Consider the following 17,689-nt stretch of genomic DNA (forward strand, 5'->3'; position numbering starts at 1 on the left):
AAGATTAGAAAGTAAGGTGACTAATTTAAGTATTTAATTTAAGAAATGATATGGATTCAATGAAGAATTGAAAAAACTTAAAACACAAGTTAGGAAACTAGAACGTGCATGGAATAAAAAGAAAGATGATCCCACTCTCAACGCTTGGAAGCAACTCCGAAGGAAATATAAATATACAATAAGACAAACCAAAAGACAATACTACAAAACTGAAATTGGCCCAAATTACAAAGACACACACAAACTCTTCCAACTCATGAATAAATTACTAGATACTACCCCAGTCACTAACAACAGCAAAGACACACCAGGAGCTGATGACTTGGCGAAGTACTTCAAGGAGAAAATCATACAACTGCGACTCAAAATACCTGTCAGCCCCATCGACTACACTGCACTCCTAGAATGCCTAGACCCAGACCCTGGAGTTTACCCAGCAGACAGGATCTGGACTGAATTCACAATACTACCGCCAAATCTCACTGCAAATTAGACATTTGCCCAAACAACCTCATGAAATCAGCCCCTCAACAATTCATAACGGACCTAACAAACCACGTAAACTTTATGCTACAAAACGGAGTATTCCCAATGGAGAAAGGTAACATTTTACTCATCCCCATACCCAAGGATGCAAAGAAAAGAAGGTATGGTGACCAAACAACTCACAGAATATCTAAACAAGTTCTCAATATTACACGATTCCCAGTCAGGATTCCGCGCCAATCACAGCACTGAAACCGTATTAGTTACACTCATGACAAAACTCAAACAACTGATAGCAAACGGGAACAACATACTACTGTAACAATTCAACATGTCAAGTGCATTTGATATGGTTGACCATGGAATTTTATTACACATCCTCGAATACTTCGGCATCGGAGGCAACGTTCTCAACTGGTTTAAGGGGTTCCTAACTACACGCTCTTATCAAGTGACATCAAATTCGGCTACATCAGCTACATGGACACCTGAATGTGGTGTTCCACAGGGATCCCCCCTCTCACCGACCATATTCAACCTAATGATGGCACCCTTGGCCAGACTACTATCGAATCAGAACTTGAACCCACATATATATGCTGATGATGTAACGATCTTCATCCCATTCAAACAAGATCTAAGGGAAATCTCCAACAAAATCAAGCATAGCCTACACATCATGAACTCCTGGGCAGACGCATTTCAGCTGAAACTTAACGCAGAAAAAACCCAATGCCTTGTACTCACTTCGCAATACAATAAGAATAAATTCACCACCATCAACACACCTAATCTAAACCTACCAGTTTCGGACACCCTAAAAATTCTTGGAGTCACCATTGATCAACACCTAACACTTGAGAATCATGCTACAAACATAACCAAGAAGATGTTCCACTCAATGGAAACTAAAAAGAATTAAACCATTTTTTCCAAGGTCCGTCTTCCGCAATCTGGTACAATCACTAGTACTCAGTCATCTGGACTACTGTAATTCACTATACACTGGTTGCAAAGAGCAAATACTTAAAAAACTCCAGACAGCCCAGAACACAGCAGCCAGATTAATATTCGGCAAATCAAAATATGAATGCGCAACACCACTACGAGAAAAACTACACTGGCTCCCACTTAAAGAATGCATCACGTTCAAACTTTGTACCCTAGTCCATAAGATCATCCATGGAGACGCCCCAGCCTACATGTCAGACCTAATAGAACTACCTCACAGGAACGCAATAAAATCTTCTCGCACATTCCTCAATCTTCACCCTCCCAATTGTAAAGGTCTGAAATACAAATTGTTGCATGCGTCTACCTTTTCCTATATGGGCACGCAACTATGGAACACACTACCACGCAACCTGAAAACGGTCCATGAACTGGCCAATTTCCGCAAACTACTGAAAACTTATCTCTTCGAAAAGATATATCACAAAGATCAACACGTGTAACTACACAATCTTTAATATAGATAGGAATGTCTTATAACGTCTTTGCTGTAATACAACCAAGTACTTTACCATCATGTAACCCAAACCCTCTATAAACCAAATGTATATTTTCTATTTCCAATATCCACGATGAATTATAAGCCACATTGAGCCTGCAAAGAGGTGGGATAATGTGGGATACAAATGCAATAAATAAATAAAATAAAATTAGATACATATCTGCCTTGTAGAAAAGAAGTTCCCATTATCATCTGCAAAATTCTATTTATCTGATTGCTTCATTAAACTGCCTGTATAGCACTCACCAAAAACATAGGGGTCCTTTTACAAAGCTGCAGTAAGCACTACCGCATGCTTACAGCAGCAAAAAAAAATGGTATACCGTGGAGCGCACTTGGGGGGTCTTTTACTAAGCCATGATAGTGTTTTTAGATCGCTGTAGAAATCAGCTAGCAGTAAACACCAAGACGCCCCTAGGAATATAATGGGCATCTCAGCATTTACTGCCAGCTGATTTCTACCGTGAGCTAAAAACACTACCGCAGCTTAGTAGAAGACCTTCTGAGGTGTTCCACAGTAATTTTGCCTCATTTACATGCTACCTACGTGCTAAAAAATAAAATGTATTTTTTGGTGCAGGGGGTGTGTCTGAGGGTGGAGAGTGGGCATGTTCTGCACTAATCGGTTAGAGCACCTACATTCCCATGCGTTAATTGATTAGCACATGCTGAGTGCCTGAGCCCTTACCACCTGCATAATGGTGACGGCAGTGGCGTAGCTGCGGGGGGGCCACAGGGGCCTGGGCCCCCTCAAACTGGCTCCAGGGCCCCCAGTTTGGCTGGCGGGGGTCCCCAACCCCCGCCAGCTAAGGCGTCTGTCTCACGCTGGTCTTACATTGCTGGCGCCCTGTCCTGTTTTTCAGCACCATGCACACTCGTTGTAATGAAACTGAGCATACTCACTAAACAGGAAGTACCGCTAGCGCATCGTCATATCTGGCGTTACAAAAATATATTTATTTTTAGGGCACCAGAGTGTACCCGATGGTAATCAGGCAGTGCCATGCACTGCTTGGTTACTGCCGGGTTAGCGTGGGAGCCCCTATCGCCACCTCAGTGGGTGGCGATAAGGGTTCCCTGCCAGAAATGGCCACACAGCAAGTGCTTTACTTGCTACGCAGCCATTTCTTGCAGGAAAGAGAGACTTCCCTTTTACCCACTGTGGTAAAAGGGGGCCTCAGCACACATGAAAGACAAATGCTGGCACCAGCGCAGGCCCCCTTTTGCCGCAGCTTCGTAAAAGAGTCCCTTAATTTGGTAACTCCCATGTTACTTCAGCAAGGAAAGCATGGACGTTACAATTGACAGTTAATTTTGCATTTTCCTGGCTATGAAAGTGTGTGTGTGTCATGGAGCACCCAGCCTGCAAGTAAGCAAGGAGAATCTAGGCCCACCTTCTCCCTCGCTGCAGGGCTTCTTGATGGGGAGATTCAGATGGTGGGTCTTCTTATTGGAGAAGGGGGAGGATTGGATCAAGGAGGTGTACCGCTACAGCAATATTGTTTTATTGTAGTAAAGCCTGCCCGGTGCTGTAAATGCAGGGCAGATGCCGGGCATGCCTTCTGCATTTACCACACAAGCTTTGAACGTACCACACATTCATTTTTGAAACTACTGTGCAGTAAGTGCAAAAACTTACCACATTTTAGTAAAAGAGCTCTCTAATGTTATATGTTTATACTGATTTTGAAAAGTATTTGTGGTAACGCACCAAGGCATTTTCATTCACAACAAATTGTAAAACCATTTGGGGATCCACTGGATACTCAAAAAAAGACTTTTTAATTTGTTTTGCAGCAGCTGTAGGGCTCCTTTTACTAAGCTGTGGGATGCACTGAGGAGACCTGCAGTAAAAGCTCAATGTGTGTATGCAGACTATGTGCTAAAATATGTTTCTTAATTTTTCTCTGAGGGAGTGTGTCTGGGGCACAGAGTGGGCATGACAGCACAAATCAGTTAGTGCCAGTGGTGTAGCCACCCTGGCCTCCCCTTTGGGGTTGTTATTTGTTTCTTTTTATGCTTTTTGATTTAATTGAGGAACGCATTCACGCGACGGGCGGGAAATTGGTCCGCGCATGCGCGGTGTGCGCTGCACGCGAACCAGAAGACTCTGGCAAAACCTTTTTTGTGTTTTGCTTGCAAAATGCCGATTCCTGGGCAGACGCAGACATCGACCCACATGTGAGAACAATCAGCCTGCTGTCCTTGAAGAATACCTGCTACAGGTAAGTATCTTCGCTTCTGTGTATGAGGGAGGAAAAAGCTTCTTTAGCTCCGGTCCAAGTTTTATCGTCTTATAACTCACGGGGTGAATTCATCATCGGCTTGAAACAACCTCCAAAGTTTAAGCTTGCATTTGTGATTCAATATTATACTTTATACTTGTGCCATTATTGTCTGGAAACGTGAAGCATAAGCACTTAGCTTAGTCTTCCTTCTCATGGGGTCCTGTTTTGACGTAAAGGCTTTGTCAAGGACTGCTTATGCTGGTGTCTACAACAGTGAAAACCACAATCAGAAGCCATCCTCCGGACTTTCAAATATCTGAATAGTTACACATTCTACACTGAGGATTCTTACAAGCACAGCATTTGTTATGCCCTGCACTCTTGTACCATTCAAGTAATAAGTACTTAATTGGATGCAGCTTGAATTATCTCTGCTATCCCAAACAAACCGTTCAAAAAATGGCGCCTGAATTTATGGACGCTCATTGATGTGCACCAGAAGTCATTGGTCTAAATCTTTTAAAGGGATAGTGCCAACTAAAGGCGGTCTTAAAAAAATGTTGTCTATTGTATAATCGTGTTGAGACCCTTGGGTTCTAGGGCTTTCAACTTGAAGATCCATCGCTGCTCCAATTGTAGGAGGTGTTTAGCTTTTACTGTCTGTTCAAATTTGATCAATCGCAAAGCATTGGAATTCTGAAAATTCGTGTTTAGTGGCATTACAATGTGCTGTTAAAGGGGAACCTGGTAATTTACATTTCAGACAAGATTTGTGTTCTATAAGGCGAGTATGTAATTGCCTTGTGGTTTACATAAGTACATAAGTATTGCCATACTGGGAAAGACCAAAGGTCCATCAAACCCAGCATCCTGTTTCCAACAGTGGCCAATACAGGTCAAAAATACCTGGCAAGATCCCAAAAAAGCACAAAACATTTTATACTGCTTATTCCAGAAATAGTGGATTTTCCCCCAAGTCCATTTAATAATGGTCTATGGACTTTTCCTTTAGGATGCCGTCCAAACGTTTTTTAAACTCCGCTAAGTTAACCGCCTTTATCACATTCTCCGGCAACAAATTCCAGAGTTTAATTACACGTTGAGTGAAGAAAAATCTTCTCTGATTCGTTTTAAATTTACTACATTGTAGCTTCATTGCATGCCCCCTAGTCCTAGTATTTTTGGAAAGCATAAACAGACGCTTCACATCTACCCATTCCACTCCACTCATTATTTTATAGACCTCTGAAGAGCCCTAGCCACTTTAGCCTTTCCTCATAGGGAAGTCGTCCCATCCTCTTTATCATTTTCGTCGCCCTTTTCTGTACCCTTTCTAATTCCACAATATCTTTTTTGAGATGCAGCGACCAGAATTGAACACAATATTCGAGGTGCGATCGCACCATGGAGCAATACAAAGGCATTATAACATCCTCATTTTTGTTTTCCATTCCTGGCCTAATAATACCTAACATTCTATTTGCTTTCTTAGCTACTGCAGCATACTGAGCAGATGGTTTCAACGTATCATCAACGACGACACCTAGATCCCTTTCTTGGTCCGTGACTCCTAACATGGAACCTTGCATGATGTAGCTATAATTCGGGTTCCTCTTTCCCACATGCATCACTTTGCACTTACTCACATTAAACGTCATCTGCCATTTAGACGCCCAGTCTCCCAGTCTCGTAAGGTCCGCTTGTAATTTTTCACAATCCTCCCATGATTTAACGACTTTGAATAACTTTGTGTCATCAGCAAATTTAATTACCTCACTAGTTACTCCCAACTCTAGGTTATTTATAAATATGTTAAAAAGCAGCAGTCCATTTAACCCTACTCTCTGTTTTCTATCTTTTAACCAGTTTTTAATCCACAATAGAATATTATCTCCTATCCCATGACTCTCCAATTTCCTCTGGAGTCTTTCATGAGGTACTTTGTCAAACGCCTTCTGGAAATCCAGATACACAATATCAACCGGCTCACCTTTATCTACATGTTTGTCCACCCTTTCAAAGAAATGTAGTAGATTGGTGAGGCAAGACTTCCCTTCACTAAATCCACGTTGACTTTGTCTCATTAATCCATGCTTTTGAATATGCTCTGTAATTTTGTTCTTAATAATAGTCTGTACCATTTTGCCTGGCACCGACGTCAGACTCACTGGTCTATAATTTCCCGAATCTCCTCTGGAATCTTTTTTAAAAATCGGCATTACATTGGCCACCCTCCAATCTTCCGGTACCACGCTCGATTTTAAGGATAAATTACATATTACTAACAATAGCTCTGCAAGCTCATTTTTCAGTTCTATCAGTACTCTGGGATGAATTCCATCTGGTCCAGGAAATTTGCTACTCTTCAGTTTGTAGAACTGCCCCATTACGTACTCCAGGTTTACAAAGAATTCATTAAGTTTCTCCGATTTGTCAGCTTCTAATACCATTGCTAGCACCGGTATCCCACCGAAATCTTCCTCAGTGAAGACCGAAGCAAAGAATTCATTTAATCTCTCTGCTACGGCTTTGTCTTCCCCAATCACCCCTTTTTTTTGTTACATTTGTACCCTGCGCTTTCCCACTCATGGCAGGCTCAATGCGGCTTACATGGGGAAATGGAGGGTTAAGTGACTTGCCCAGAGTCACAAGGAGCTGCCTGTGCCTGAAGTGGGAATTAAACTCAGTTCCTCAGGACCAAAGTCCACCACCCTAACCACTAGGCCACTCCTCGGTCATCTAGCGGTCCAACCAATTCTTTTGCCGGCTTCCTGCTTTTAATATACCTAAAAAAAAATGTTACTATATGTTTTTGCCTCCAACGCAATCTTTTTTTCGAAGTCCCTCTTAGCCTTCCTTATCAGCGCTTTTCATTTGATTTGACATTCCTTATGCTGTTTCTTATTATTTTCAGTTGGTTCCTTCTTCCATTTTCTGAAGGATTTTCTTTTAGCTCTAATAGCTTCCTTCACCTCACTTTTTAGCCACGCCGGCTGTCGTTTGGTCTTCCGTCCTCCTTTTTAATACGCGGAATATATTTGGCCTGGGCTTCCAGGATAGTGTTTTTGAACAGCATCCACGCCTGATGTAAATTTTTGACCCTCGCAGCCGCTCCTCTAAGTTTTTTTTTCACTGTTCTTCTCATTTTATCATAGTCTCCTTTTTTAAAGTTAAATGCTAACGTATTTGATTTCCTATGTATACTTACTTTAAAGCTAATATCAAATCCAATCATATTATGATCACTGTTATCAAGCGGCCCCAGCACCATTACTTCCCACACCAGATCATGAGCTCCACTAAGGACTAGGTCCAGAATTTTTCCTTCTCTTGTCGGCTCCTGTACCAGCTGCTCCATAAAGCTGGCCTTGATTTCATCAAGGAATTTTACCACCCTAGCGTGCCCCGATGTTACATTTACCCAGTCAATATCGGGGTAATTGAAATCACCCATTATTATTGCATTGCCCAGTTTGTTTGCGTCCCTAATTTCTTTTAACATTTCTGCATCTGTCTGTTCATCCTGGCCAGGCGGACGGTAGTACACTCGTATCACTATCCTTTTCCCCTTTACACATGGCATTTCAATCCACAGTGATTTCAAGAAGTGTTTTCTTTCCTGCAGAATTTTCAATCTATTTGATTCAAGGCTCTCTTTAATATACAATGCTACCCCTCCACCAATTCGATCCACCCTATCACCACGATATAATTTGTACCCTGGTATGACAGTGTCCCACTGGTTATCCTTCTTCCACCAGGTCTCAGAGATGCCTATTATATCTAATTTTTCATTTAGTGCAATATATTCTAACTCTCCCATCTTATTTTTTAGGCTCCTGGCATTCGCATATAGACATTTCAAACTATGTGTGTTGTTCCTATTTATATCATGCTTAGTACTTGACAGTATTCATTTGCAATCTTTTGTCTGATTTTTATTTTTATTTAAGGACACCTGATCTACTACAGTCTCTTTTGCAACCTCACTATCAGGATACCCTATCTTCCCTGTTTTGGTGATATCTTTGGAAGATACCTTATCCCGAACCATGCGCTTTTGAGCAACTGTCGGCCTTTCCTCCGTTTCTAGTTTAAAAGCTGCTCTATCTCCTTTTTAATTGCGGATGCCAGCAGCCTGGTCCCACCCTGGTTAAGGTGGAGCCCATTCTTTTGGAATAGGCTCCTCCTTCCCCAGAATGTTACCCAGTTTCTAACAAATCTAAAATCCTCCTCCCTGCACCATCGTCTCATCCACGCATTGAGACTCCGGAGCTCTGTCAGTCTCTTGGGCCCTGGATTTGAGCTTTCTACCTAAGAGCCTAAATTTGGCTTCCAGAACCTCTCTCCCACATTTTCCTATGTCATTGGTACCCACATAGTTCCAAGACAGCCAGCTCCACCCCAGCACTATCTAAAATCCTATCTAGATGATGCGTGAGGTCTGCCACCTTCGCACCAGGCAGGCAAGTCACCAGGCGATCTTCACGTTCACCAGCCACCCAGCTATCTATATGCCTAATGATCAAATCACCAACTACAACAGCTGTCTTAACCTTTCTCTCCCAGGCAGTATTTGGAGACATATCCTCGGTGCAAGAGGATAGTACATCCCCTGGTGGACAGGTCCTGGCTACAGCAGTACTTCCTACTTCACCAGGGTGATGATCTCCTTCTAGGGGACCTTCCTCCTCCAAGGTAGCACAGGGGCTACCAGACTTGAGGTGGGACTTCTCTACAACATCCCTGTAGGTCTCCTCTATGTACCTCTCTGTCTTCCTCAGCTCCACAAAGTCTGCTACTCTAGCCTCAAGAGAACGGAAATGTTCTCTGAGAGCTAGGAGCTCTTTGCATCGGGCATATGACATCTCACCAACTGAGAGATAATCATACATGTGACACTCAATGCAAAAGACTGTATAGCACCCCTCTCGCTGCTGGACTGCTCTATCTTAGTGTTTTTGAGTTTTTCAATAATTTAAAATTTGCTACAGTATTAAGGATATTAGCCTAATATAAAAGTGTCTTTTAGTTTATATAGTATATTGAATGATTTATTTAGTGTTTCCTTCTTAGATGGTAATGAAATGTATTTAAAACTTTGTAAGAGCACTCCTTGCTTGTTATCCTAATTACAATAACTGACTATAGATGAAGAGTTGTTCAAGGGGTGGGCGGGAAGACTAAACTAGATCCTGCAGTGCCTGCTAGATTCTATCTGTTAATGCTGTGGTACAAAGTTTTTAAAACTAAGTGGAAAAGACTATATAACTTTAGTCAAGGACATTGTAATACATAAACAGCATGGTCAGAGCAGCAGTTGGTATAAGAATTGATGGAGTACTTTTCCCCCGTCTACCAGATTGATAAATTCATCACCCTCTCTGGTGATGGTACATGTGCTGCAACTGCCACATCTGAAATGGCCTTTCAGTCCTGTGGGATCAATCTTCGATCTTAATTGCGCTGGACTGAGTCTTTCTTTCAGATTCGTTCCTCTGGAAAATGCAATGTGTAAACTACTTTTCACAAATAGGGGATGAGATTGTATTATATCCCAATTCTTTCTTTTGATATTGCCCACCTCTTCACCTCCTCTTGTAAATTTTTTAGATAAATGTTTCAAAATTGTTATCCTTCTCACATACTTCTCTATCTATCAGTAAGTAATTCCATTCACTGTACTTAGCTCTGGTGTATGCATTCTTGACAACTGAAGTCGGATAACCCCTTTCCCCCAAATTGTGTATCAACTCTTTTGCTTGTGACTTGAAATCCTTCTTCTCTGTACAATTCCTTCTGTACCTAAGAAATTGTGAATAAGGAAGACTGTTCTTCAAGGCTCTCGGGTGACAACTACCGTAACGTAGGAGTGTGTTTCTGTCAGTTGTTTTTTTGAATACGGTCGTCTTACAGCTGTTGCCATTCCTTTCTATGTTCACATCAAGAAAATGAATGTTACTAATTGAACTTTCATACATGAATTGTATATCAGTGATCCTGTTGTTGAGCCATTCAACGAACAATTTTAAACTGTTGCCTTTCCCTTTCCAAATCAGGAACACGTCATCAATATAACGCAACCACGTGATTATATTGGCTTTCTGCGAACATCTAGTGAGCCACTTGTCTTCATACTCAGTCATAAAAAAAGTAGTCACTGATGGTGCAAATGAGGCGCCCATTGCTATACCTGAAGTTTGTAAGTAAAACTGATCTTGGTTATCGTGGCCAACTCCATTAGAAAATCCATAGGTACTTTTGTAGGTCGTGGGCGTCTATCAGTGTAGAATGTGTAACTATTCAGATATTTGAAAGTCTGGAGGATGGTTTCTGATTGTGGTTTTCACTGTTGTAGACACCAGCATAAGCAGTCCTTGACAAAGCCTATGCGGCGAAACGGGACCCCGTCGGAAGGAAGACTAAGATAAGTGCTTTATGCTTCACGTTTCCAGATAATAATGGCACAAGTATAATGTAGAATATCGAATCTCAAATGTAAACTTAAACTTTGGAGGTTGTTTCATGACGATGATGAATTCACCCCGTGAGTCATAAGATGATAAAACTTGGACCGGGACTACAGAGGCTTTTTCCTCCCTCATACACAAAGATCAATTACCACATTATTTACAAACCACTTTGGTATTTCTAATAACATTAGTTTATGACAATTAATTCAGAAAAACCTGCATAAGGGTGTGATAAGGCCACTTTCTACCAAAGCTTTGTAAAAGGCTTAAGAAGTCTGAGCAATTATAGAATATTTACCATTTCTAAAGCATACTACACCTGGCTATTTCCATTCATTTTCCCTGTGTCTTCTTTATTTTTTTTCCTTGCATTACAATTTGCCATAAACTGTTTAATTATATAATTAATGTTTTAAATTTCACTGCCTACTTGATTTTGATGTTATTTTGCTATACCAATTTGGTCTATTTGTGTACATATATTTTATGGGGTTTTTTCCTGTACACTCTTTAGAGGCTACTATCCACCTTATAATTGAAAGAGAAAAACGCCTAGATTTCGACCCAAATCGGGAGATAGACGTTTATCTCACAAAAACGAATAAATCGGTATAATGGAAAGCCGATTTTGGACGTTTTCAACTGCACTCCATCGCGGAAGCGTACCAAGTTGACGGGGGCGTGTCGGAGGCGTGGCGAAGGTGGAACTGGGGCGTGGTTATCGGCCAAGGAGAGATGGGCGCCTTTCGCCGATAATGGAAAAAAAGTATGCGTTTGTAGCTAGAATTTAGGGCACTTTTCCTGGACCCTGTTTTTTCACGAATAAGGCCCCAAAAAGTGCCCTAAATGACCAGATTACCACCACAGGGAATCGGGGATGACCTCCCCGGACTCCCCCAGTGGTCACTAACCCCCTCCCACCACAAAAAATGATGTTTCATAACTTTTTATTTTCACCCTCAAATGTCATACCCACCTCCCTGGCAGCAGTATGCAGGTCCCTGGAGCAGTTGTTAGGGGGTGCAGTGGACTTCAGGCAGGTGGACCCAGGCCCATCCCCCCCACACCTGTTACAATTGTGCTGCTTAATGCTTAGTCGTCCAACCCCCCCAAACCCACTGTACCCACATGTAGGTGCCCCCCCTTCACCCCTTAGGGCTACAGTAATGGTGTAGACTTGTGGGCAGTGGGTTTTGAGGGGGAATTGGGGGGCTCAACACACAAGGGAAGGGTGCTATGCACCTGGGAGCTCTTTTACCTTTTTTTTTTGTTTTTGTAAAAGTGCCCCCTAGGGTGCCCGGTTGGTGTCCTGGCATGTGAGGGGGACCAGTGCACTACGATTCCTGGCCCCTCCCACGAACAAATGCCTTGGATTTATTCGTTTATGAGCTGGGCGCTTTCATTTTCCATTATCACTGAAAAACAAAAACGCCCAGCTCACAAATTATCGAATAAAACATGAACGTCTATTTTTTTCGAAAATACGGTTCGGTCCGCCCCTTCACGGACCCGTTCTCAGAGATAAACGCCCATGGAGATAGACGTTTTCGTTCAATTATGCCCCTCCACTTGTATTATATAAAAGCAAATAAATAGCATAAAATAATTGAAGCACAAACCATAGCATTTGCTTTATATCTACAATAACTTATTATCTTAAAACTAAAACCAAATTAATAACAATAACAGCTAAATGGCTACTGTTCATATCAATTAATATTATTTTACTAATAAAACTTTTTAATATACTTATATATCAACCACAGTATACAGTCTTGTATTAAGTACGAGTCTTGCAGCTGTGATGCAGCTGTGCCAAAGAAATTGCTCACAGATGTTCCTGTCCTGTAGCGACTGCATTCATTCAGGACAGAAAACACAGCACTAAATATAAAACTGACATGAATAAATAGAACATTATTATGCAACATTTCAATCTTGGGGATGATTACGTCCTGATAATTAGTTTTGCTGCCATTTACATTATGGGCTCCTTTTACAAAGCTGCACTACCATTAGCAGCGCACTGAATGCGAAGAAGGTCATGGGAATAGAATGAGCTTTTTCGCATTTAGCACTGCTAATCCCCGTTGCGCTAATGCCGACACAACCCATTCACTTTGAATGGCCACTAGCATGGCTTAGTAAACAGTGGCGAATGGCTCTTCATAACAGTGAGATTTTTATCAGTTCCTTTACACATGAAAAGAAAGTATAAACACATGTGGGTCAATATTCAACCATTGCGGTCAGCATGCTTTTTGAACAATAGCTGCGGTGTTTTAACATTTTCTATATATGCAGTGCTTCCATCTGAAAGGAGCTGGTGTCGAATGTACATGAAGAGCAGTGACTGCCACTGGCTTTATGGTTAGCGGTCATATTCAGTTACTATCTCTGTAGCTAGTGGATGTTAGGTCAGCTTTTTTGCTGACCTAAATTTATCCGCATAGTTATGCCGATAATGACTTAGGGGTCCTTTTACTAAGGTGCGCCAAAAAATGGCCTGTGCTGTTGTAGGTGTGTGTATTGGATGCACGCAGGTCCATTTTTCAGCGTGCCTGCAAAAAAGGCCTCTTTTTTTTTTGTCTGAAAATGGACGTGCAGCAAAATAAAAATTGGTGCACATCCATTTTGGGCCTTAGATCTTACCATCAACCATTGACTTAGCGGTAAGGTCTCACGCGTTAACCAGGTTGTAATTGTCAGCATGTGTACACTGCCAATTACCGCCCAGTTAGCGCCACATGATAGAAAATATCAAATATTTTCTGCCGGGCATATCGGGCATGCGTAAAAAATGGAATTACCACACAGGGCACGCAGTAGCCGAGCAGTAGTTCCAAATTGATGCACATTAGACATGCGTAGACACCTACATGCCTTAGTAAAAGGGTCCCTAAATATTTCCAGTTATCTGTACAGGTAGGCAGAACACCCTTGTTCTGTGTAGGCCACCTTGAGGGTAATTCTTTACAGGTTACCTGAAATCAGTGGCGTAGCTATGTGGGGCCTGGGGGGCCTGGGCCCCCATAGATCTGGCCCTGGACCCCCCTGCCGATGATCCGCACGACCCCACCTCCCGCTTCCAACCTGCCGTTGCCGTCACCTGCCTTTGCTGGCGGGGGACCCCAACCCCGCCAGCCGAGGTCCTCTTCTTCTCGCAAAAGGCTTCCTTCTGTTTCTGACGTCCTGCATGGCAGGGGGGGTCGAGAGGGTCAGCAGCGGGAGGGGGGCAAAGTCGGCAATGGCGGGGGGGTTGGCAGCATGGGGGGGGCAAAGTCGGCAATGGTGGGGGGGGGGTCGGTGGCGCCGGGGGGGGGGGGGCTAAAATGTGCCCCCTCACCTCGGGCTCTGGACCCCCCTTCCGCCGAAGTCTGGCTACGCCCCTGCCTGAAATTAGGCGCCGGGGTAAGCACAAATTCCTTATGGGCCATTATACACATAATTGTCATTATAGAATCCTAGAAGAAAACAGTTACTAGCTCAATGGCTGGTAAAAATGGCTGCACCTAACTGACCTTCACGCATAAGTGTTAGGCATGCTCCTGACCCACCCATGCCCCTCTCCTTGCAGTAGCACACTATGGATTCTGTGCACTCAGGGGTCTTTTACTAAAGGGTTGGCACACAGAAACGGGCTTGCCGCACGCTAATCTGGAACTGCTGCAGGAGCCCAGCAGTAGTTCCTACAACCGGCGCTACAAAAGTATTTTCTATTTTTATAGTGCTGGTGCTTACCCGGCGGTAACTGCACTGCCCAGTTACTGCCAGGTTATCGCGGGAGCCCTTACTGCCACCTCAGTAAGTGCTTCTCCCAGAAGTGGCCGCACGGTAAGTGGTTCACTTATCACACAGCCATTTCTTTGAAAAAAAAATAGGAACAGCCTTTTACAGAGTAAAAGGAGGCCTCCGTGCACGTCAAAAAATACACGCTGATACTAGCGCAGGCCCCCCTTTTACTGCAACTTAGTAAAAGGAGCCCTCAGTTTGTAGAATATCAACAAGGCAGTTATGCGTGAAACTGCAAATTAGCGGCAATTATCACCAATTACTGGTGGTTAATCTCAATTAGCAAATAATTGACCAATTAGGTTTTGTGCTTAACTGGCATTATTTTATAATTTTCCATACTAAGTGCAAAATTGTGCGCACAAGTTTATAGGATTAGGGGGCTTATGTCTCCTCCGTTTTCTCCCCTCTTCTACATTTCATTTTAGCATTGTAAACCACTTCAATGCAATTGTGACTGATGGTATATCAAATAAATATGACCTAGTGCAAAGTGGTCTGTAAGAACATTCAACGGGATTGTCTGCGCGGTAACACTAAGGGCCCCTTTTACCAAGCTACAGCAAAAGGGGGCCAGCGCTGGCATCAGCATGTGTTTTACACGCATGCTGAGGCCCCCTTTTACCGCAGCTGGCAAAATGGAAGTCTTGCTTTATTACAGGAAATGGCCGGGAGTCAAATAAATCACTTGTCACGCGGCCATTTCGGAGGGGAGCCCTTACCGCCACCCACTGAGGTGGCGGTAAGGGCTCCCGCGTTAATCCAATGGTAGCCAGACAGCGTGCAGCACTGCCCGTTTACCGCTGGGAACACTCCAGCACTACAAAAATAAATACATTTTTGGAGCTCCGGAAATGATGGCGCTCTAGGGGTGGGATGTACACCTGGGCTGCTGTGGTAGCCCGGCGATACTTCCTGTATAGCGAGCGGTAAGCCCGTATTGGACTTACCACTGCTTAGTAAAAGGAGCTCTAAATATTCACGGATAGGGCACTTATCTGCTGCATTGGAATATTGATCCTAGTACATAAGTATTGCTATACTGGGACAGACCAAAGGTCCATCAAGCCCACCATCCTGTTTCCAACAGTGGCCAATCCAGGTCACAAATACCTGGCAAGATCCCAAAAAAGTACAAAACATTTTATACTGCTTATCCCAGAAATAGTGGATTTTCCCCAAGTCCATTTAATAAGGGTTATGGGCTTTTCCTTTAGGAAGCCGTCCAAACCTTTTGTAAACCCTGGTAAGCTAACCGCCTTTACCACATTCTCTGGCAACGAATTCCAGAGTTTAATTACACATTGAGTGAAGAAATATTTTCTCCTTTCGTATTCATACACAGTGGACAGCATTTTTCAATGAATGAAGTCAAATAAGATGTTTCATTTCTTTATGGAGCTGTCCAGTTCCAATATCTGTACAATCTATAATTATCTCAAAAAAATATATGTGTTACTTTTTTAACTAGAATATATTTCATTGCTGACATTACATACATTATTAAATAAATAAACTGGAAGAATAATTACTATAAACTACCCAAGCCCAACCTAACTAAATAAATAAACTGGGAAAAAAATATATGAGACAACTGTTTTGTTTTTTGTATATGAAATAATTGTTTTTTATATACATTTACTGTAGATGTAAGAAACTCAAGGAACATTATTAATTACATACATTATACCTGTTGTTATTATTGTTACTATCATGTATAGATTATATAGCTTAGTGGTTATTGTAGCAGACTAGAAACCATGGAAGCCATGGTTCAAATCCTGCATCTCCCGAACCTAGGGCAAGTTACTTCACCCTCCATTGCCTCGGGTTCAATTCAGGGGCCTGTTTATTAAAGTGTGGTAAAGACTTGCAGTTACCCCATATTAATTGCAAGAATTAAAGCACGATAAATGCAAAACTTGTTCATCAAATGGTAGGAGTGTGCCCAGTATCTGTCCATGCATTTACTGCACAGGGAAGGCATTTGGCATGTCTTAAATGTATTACTAAAAGTGCAGTTGCATCCATGCCATCTACAATGCGCTCAACACGGCCGATGCAGCTACTAAAGCACCCCTTCTCCCAATACTCCCCTCAACATCAGCATCACCGTACCTCAGACCTCCCTGATATCAGTAGGTCTGTCTGGAAATCAATACCTACATATGGGCTAACAATCACCCTAACAAGAGTGGTGACAAACTAAGAAAGACAACTTGGACCATAGGAGTCCAGGATTGGACTCTAAAATGTATAAACTATCTTGATGGTCCACAATGTACAGAAGTCTCAATGACCCAAAACAGGTACGTTTCAGCAAAGAATGACTGACTCGGGTATCAAGAATTCTGATTGCAAAACAGCCAAAGGTAAAAGAAGAGTGTGTCAATCAGCAACTTGTGAAGCACATCAAGAAACATTAACAAGACAAAAAACTTGAGTCCTCTTTGCTGTGACAAACTGCCTGTCTGGTGCAGGAAATGAATCGATCACTTCTCTATATTGTACGGTCTGATTAACAAAGTAAATATAACTACAAAAACGGAACATGAGGATACCAGAGAAAGCAGCAAATGTGGTATTGAACTATTTTCTTGTGTTCAGTTTTTTTAACTAGGTGGTGCAATATCAAAACAAGTTCTGGATTCAAGTCCTGTATAGTACAGAACTAAACTTTCAACAAAGGATTGGCCTATTTTATTCCCATATGCAGTGTATTTCATATTTCTTGGATTATCCCTTATGTACCTCCTTCATAGGATAGCATCCCCCACTCCTCCACCAAAACTAATTTCTTTCATTGTCATGGCTCAGGCACCAGCATCTATAGTGTTCATTACAAAGTTGACAAGATTTCAGAAGGTTCCTTTTACCTTTCATAATAGAAGGAACATGGATATTAAAGTGTTAAAATGAAGAAAATTCACAGGCACCTAGACACATAGGTGGAAAGGAACAGAGGCAAAATTCCTTTTCGGGCCTAGACTGAAAGGACAAACCTATAGTGGCACAGAACGTCTCTGAGTTGGGAAGATGGTCTCTAAAATTGTTAAATAAACAAAAAGACAATACACCAATACTTCTCACCCTCCTCTATGAATTTATCAGGAACATCTCATACACAAATGAAATAAAGTATAATCCAGAGCTATATTTATTGACCAAGAATTCTGTTTGAACCAGCATGTTATGTG

General features: G+C 42.2%; 1 protein-coding gene across 1 annotated transcript in view; it reads left to right on the plus strand.

Annotated features, from left to right (window-relative positions):
* The window catches only part of DLGAP2 (DLG associated protein 2), a 360,498-nt gene that overhangs the window by 329,917 nt on the left and 12,892 nt on the right, over positions 1–17,689 (plus strand). The gene's annotated exons all lie outside the window — the stretch shown is intronic.

The sequence above is a fragment of the Microcaecilia unicolor genome, chromosome 3 (assembly GCF_901765095.1).
Source record: "Microcaecilia unicolor chromosome 3, aMicUni1.1, whole genome shotgun sequence".
NCBI classification, from domain to species: domain Eukaryota; kingdom Metazoa; phylum Chordata; class Amphibia; order Gymnophiona; family Siphonopidae; genus Microcaecilia; species Microcaecilia unicolor.